This window comes from Oreochromis aureus, linkage group 1, assembly GCF_013358895.1.
Source record: "Oreochromis aureus strain Israel breed Guangdong linkage group 1, ZZ_aureus, whole genome shotgun sequence".
Classification (NCBI taxonomy): Eukaryota; Metazoa; Chordata; class Actinopteri; order Cichliformes; family Cichlidae; genus Oreochromis; species Oreochromis aureus.
This window is the reverse complement of record NC_052942.1, coordinates 41,681,169-41,687,168: the sequence shown is the minus strand read 5'-3', so window position 1 is coordinate 41,687,168 and position 6,000 is coordinate 41,681,169.

Below are 6,000 nucleotides of genomic sequence, written 5' to 3'. Positions count from 1 at the left end.
AAGAAACCCCAACAATCACATGACCCTCTTTGAGCAAGCGCTTTGTTAAAAGGGAGTTTTTCCTTCCCACTGTCACCAGAGCTCATTAATAACAAGTATGATTCAGTGCATAGAGGTCTGTTAACACATAGTGAGTGAAGAAGAAACACCCAGTGCATCATGGGAATCCCCCAACAGCCTAAGGGAGGATTCAGGGTCACCTGATCCAGCCCTATGCTTTAGAAAAAAGGAAAGTTTGAATCTTAAAGTAGAGATAGTGCCTCGACCAAAGATGACCAACATAGAAGAATTGTGATGATGTATTTAGTTGTGTCTAAAACCCCCACAGTGGTCCCAGTCAGAGATGGCGGTTGGACCTGTGCTGCCACCAAAGAGTGTGGGACGAAACAAATCATCTCACAGTGTGAGAGCTACAAAGACCTGGGTTTACAAAGCGGCCAACAGGAAGACAGCGATAAACTGTTTAGCTCGACACTGACACCTGCAGCTGTGCATTCAGGTACCATCCTGTCACGGCTCGGGGCAGCGGCCGTGTGATGTGAGGAAAGGAGGACTCAAATGCAGTACTTATTCAGATGTGAGGGAGATTTATTATGAATACCAAACATAAAGTGGAGATGGTAAAACAGAACTAAAGATGAACTAAACTGGGAGAATCTAAACCAAAGAGCAGCAAACCTGAGCATGGAGGGAGGACAGCAGGGAGAGCACGCAGGGTGACACAGAGGAGGAACACAGACGACGCGACGAGGAACTGAGGGAAACACACACTATAAATACACAGAGGGACACTGGGCAATCACATACAGGTGGGAGACACAGCTGGACCTGATTAACCTGACGAGACAGGGGAACACTAACACCAGGGACCAACAGAGGGAGCACAAACCCAGAAACCCAGTATCTAAAATCCCAAAACACAAACCATCCCAAAACAGCCCACAAATAATAACAATAAATACACCAAACACAAAATCCCCGAGTCATGGACTCAGGACCATGACACATCCAGCATCAAAGGTGATCCACTTCACACACTGTAGCTATAGTCTGAGGTCTGTGGCCACTTTTACAAGCACATGAGCCACTTCCAAGCACAAGGAGCCTGTGGATGCACAGTTACTATAGCTGTATGCTAAGAGCTGCATGTCCCAGTGGAAAAGTAACATCCTGACCTGATGATGATCTATGTAGAAAACAGCTTTCCACATGTGTCACTGTGCAGGGGGAGTCTCCTCAGATAAGAGCATGAACCACCATCAGGACTGTCATGTTACTGCAGACTGTGGCTTTGCAAACGTAACAGTTTGTTAGCAATGCGTTCAGCTGATTGCTGATAACAAACTGTTGTTACTGTGGTCCCTCGTTTATCGCGGGAGTTACGTTCTAAAAATAACCCATGACAGGTGAAATCCGCAAAGTAGTCAGCTTTATTTTTTATAATTATTATAGATGTTTTAAGGCTGTAAAACCCCTTACTGCACACTTTTCTCTCTTGTTTAAACACTCTCAAAGTTCAAACCTTCAGGTCCAGAACATGGGAATAGAGCAGCTGCCAGAGAATTAAACATTAATGAATCAATGGTACGGAAGTGGAGAAAGCAAGAAGTATGAGTTCAGTAAAGTTTGACTTATCTGACTGTTTTGTTTTGCTTAATGTGCACATAATCTGAAAAATACGGTAATTCCTTTACCGTATTTTTTTTTTTTTTACTCCTTCCTTTAGCATGTCCAGAACTGTTTGTGCGATGGTTAGCATCTTCCTCTGCCTTTTGGGTGATACCGCAGGAGCCTTTGACGGTGCAAAACGTTTCGTCGACATTGTTGAGTTTGTTGGGGAGAGTACAGCACTTCAGAGTCACACTGATTGAAGATTTATGTAAATTTGACAAGCTGAATGCATTCTGTGCTGTACAGGAGACACGGCATGGAGGAGATTGATTGACAATGGTCTACAGCCAATCAGGATGGAGAACACAATGCGCTGTAAAAAAAATAAAATAAAATAAAAAAGCATGCAAAATTGCACCAAAAAATATCTGCAAAACAGCGAGGCTGCGAAAGGTGAACCGCGTTATAGCGAGGGACCACTGTACTGCTGTACTAGGACCAAAGGAGCCCATTCCCAGGGTTGTCACCTCTGACACTTTTGCCATTCGCAGCATCTCTGTCACACAGATCGAAGCTCTGCATGAGGGTTACACAGAGCCATGTTTCAGAACCACAGCGTGATAAACAAACTGTTTGGTCTTCCTCCTTCATAACGTCTGCACTGGGAGACAATGTTTTTTAATAACTTACCTGGATTAAAGTTTGCATTGTTAGGGGCGTGGCCTCTCTGACTGACAGGTGGATGGTGACACGGGTGGCCGTAGCTGCTAGCTGTCTACTAGGCTTCACCTCACCTAAGCGGGGTCTCTGAACTGGACCTCTGGACCGTGTTTTCAGCCCGACTACCACGCCTATCCAACTGTTATCCTCCATATTTAGCATCTCAGTGTGTACCTACCATCCTCCCTCTGTCTTTCTGCTGCATCCAGCTCAGTGCTGGGAGCTCACAGGCTGACTCCTTCCACTCACCAGGGTGTAATCTCTCTTTGTTTACACTGCCAAGGGGTTATTTGGCTGTCTGTTAGAGTGTGACACAGACAGCGCTGCACTGTCAAAGCCAGCCCGAGCACACTGCAGATGAGCAGATTCTGCATTCAGTGTATCTAACACGTCAGCGAGCTCTGACAGTATGTGATGGCCTACAATCACACAACATGCTCTGAAAGACACCATCCATCCATGTGCCGGGCCAAAAGAAGAAACACTGATTGGATGTTAGCTGTTGGCCGTGCTAACACTTGTCATTTTGCCCCGAGTCTGAAGACCTGCTGTTAAAGACGGGATTTTGTCAGATTGCTCTGCTGGTGTCGTTCCCGCTGCTGGATTTTGGTGCTACCCCCTCTTTCATATGTTAACAGTTTGGTGTGTGTACACTGGAGTCAGGGGGTAATCATGCAAATAAATTAGCAATGCATGAATGTTTTTAGAAATCCAGAAATCTAAATACCTCCACGCTCTGGTTTCTACACTGCTGACTGAGTGGCACGGTCCTCCAGTTTCACAGGAAAAGGTTAGAAGAAGATTTTTTACAGACAACTGGAAATCTTTTTATAATTTCAGTTTTTCATTGAATGTCCTCAGAGTTGCAGAACACGGCGTCTCCTGCACGACGGTGTAAATTCATGCAGTATCAGACGGAGATCTGATCCTAGCTTGAGACCCAGCTGAGGCCTTCACATTTCCAGGAGCGCCGTGGTGGACAGCTGTAATCTGTCTGGACTGAAGCGGTGTGTGTCATCAGGACTTTCCTGCTGTGGTGTGTTTGTTCACAAGTGTGTGTTTGGTGCAACACAAAGGTGTGCGCCACCAAACACAAGTGTGTGTTTGGTGCAACACAAAGGTGTGCGCCACCTCATCAGACTGAAATCACAGAGAGTGTCTTAAAAAGCTCTGAGACACATTTCTTCCATTACGTCAATTATGAATTAGCACCTCTCCGTAATCGCTCAGCGCTCTCCCAGCTCTCTGTCGACTGCCATCTTAATTAGCCAAACACACGACATCGGCTCATTCTTCTTTCTGCAGGAGCTCTCCGTGCACACAATGCACACACACATGTGCAGAGGGAGGTTACAATTTACAGGCTGCACATATGTCCACACACAAACCCAGACAGGAAGCTGGGGTTGTGGCGTGATGATGATCTGTTACCGCCACTCCACTAATATGAATCGTGGCCCTTAAAAGCCCTCAGCACTGTTGAGAATAGATTGCTTAATATAGATCAGAGTTAAAGAGAATATAGTTTGGGATTGCTTGTAATATTACAATATGGCGGTTAATGGGTATACAAAATAGAAAATAGGCCTGGATTGGGAACAAAGAACTGGGGTGCAGGGCAGGAGGACAATCAACCCCCACCCCCAGGACAGGAAGCAAGAGTTACTGAGGGTGAGGTGCAGACAAAGGACAAACGGACACTACCTTAAAAGGAGATGGGGGTCAGGGTGTCAGCACCCTTGGCCACTGTACTAGTGTATTTCCATTGTAGGGTGTATAGGGCTTTGGAGTTGAGGTCACGCCGCAGTGCATTGTGGGATCGCGGCGCCATGAGAGAAGGCCACAAATCAAAACAAACACACTGTGTCGGAAGCAGGACTGTCAGAACCATGCTTAAAATCAGCTCAAAAGACAAAGGGCTGTATCGCGACCGATAGGGCTTTGGAGCGTGATGTCATGGGGGTGGCCATTTTGGGGGTCTAGCGCAAGTGAAAAGGGAGCGAAGGCCCACACAACAGCCACAGTTCGTACTTGCTGTGTGGTCGGCTGCAATGTTCGATCGCACGACCGGCAAGAGAATAAGCTTGAAAATGGTTTGTCTTTTCATTCTTTCCAGACCTGGAAGCAACACGAGGCAGCTCGTGTATCGGATGTTACTGCGTCTAGCCTGGATAGCAGCTGTGAGACGAGCTGATATCCAGTTCTCTTCCATCTCCAAATATCTGTTGGTGTGCTCCATTTTTTCATTCCAGTAAGTTCTAAGCCTATTGTTCATATGAGCTCTTTAGAACAAACATCCTATTAGTGTTTGAAGGTTCTCAGTCATCCAGGTCATCGTAGTTTCGATGAGCTCTGAGGTCATCAGCGAGAAGCTTCTTCAGTTCTAAGGTCAAATGGCCGAGTCACAGAGGAACAAGGTGGGGCACAATGATCACCTACCCTGGCTGATTAGGATTTTGCAGAGGATCACCAGGGGTCCTTCTATTTCTAGTTTAAGTTGCTAATTATTTGGCATTCGGATGAGAGGTGCAGCAAAAACCAGCTTTTCTGCAAATGAAATGTGATGAAACTTCATTTCGTTGATTTGGGTTTGCAGAAAACCAGCCTATGAAATGGATGACACATCGTGACTGGGTTCAAACATACCACCATGCAAACAACCACCATGCCAATCAGATTACTTCTTCCATGTGAGGGTGAAGAGGTGACCCTTCTGGATAAGATGGTGAAAGTTTGCTGCGTTTGTTGAACAGTGTTATAGTAAAACCAGGGAAAATGAAACTTGCTCCTGTTAAATATTCTTAAGTCTTTTGCTGTTTAAATAGTGGGGTTTTTTTTTCAAAAGATACAGTAAATAATGTTAGTAGTGGGTGATATCATGTAAACACTGTCATGATTTTATGTAAACATTTTGTCATTTGTAAACTATAAATGACATGGATTCTAACTGATGTGATTTTCTATAAAGTGGTTATAATAAAAAAAAGGCAAAAATTAGTTTGTTTCTTTATTCAATTTTTGAACAGTGGGACTCAGTCAGTACATATTCAGTAAATGCAAATTATTTACATGGCAGTGCACTACAGGCATAAATCTAGACCCCTAGATAAAACATTATGGCATTATAGCAGTGACAACTCCTCCACAGTAGCAGGTGGGATTTTTCTTTTTTGAGGACGGCTCCTTTTACCTTTCACTACAGATGGTCTGTTTATGTTTTGATCAAGAGCCTTTTTTGGGGCAGCTGAAGAGAAGTATATCTTATGGCCAACCTCTGGCTGTATCTTGGTCACATTACCAGGCAAAACCCAGTATGTAGGTTCACCTGTAACAGTCCTTGTGCCACAGATCCGCACTGTTGCTTCTACATTAAACAGAAGAGCAGCGACATGGGTGCAGGTCTCCACGACTCCGGCCATACAGGTGCAGTGGGCGGCTTCAACCTTCCCTGTGATGCTCACAGTGACCCATGGCTGCAATGCTGGTTCATTCAGTCTTTGAGAGTGCAGCACCTGAAACACACACAGACAAAGTTAATTTAAAGACAAGAACTATGAGCCAAGGCCGACATAAATGTGTTTTATCTACTTTATCATAAATGTAACAGTGTTTAGAAAGTTAGCACATACATGTAATTTTTCATTTTTTTTATGCATCCATCTATAGAAC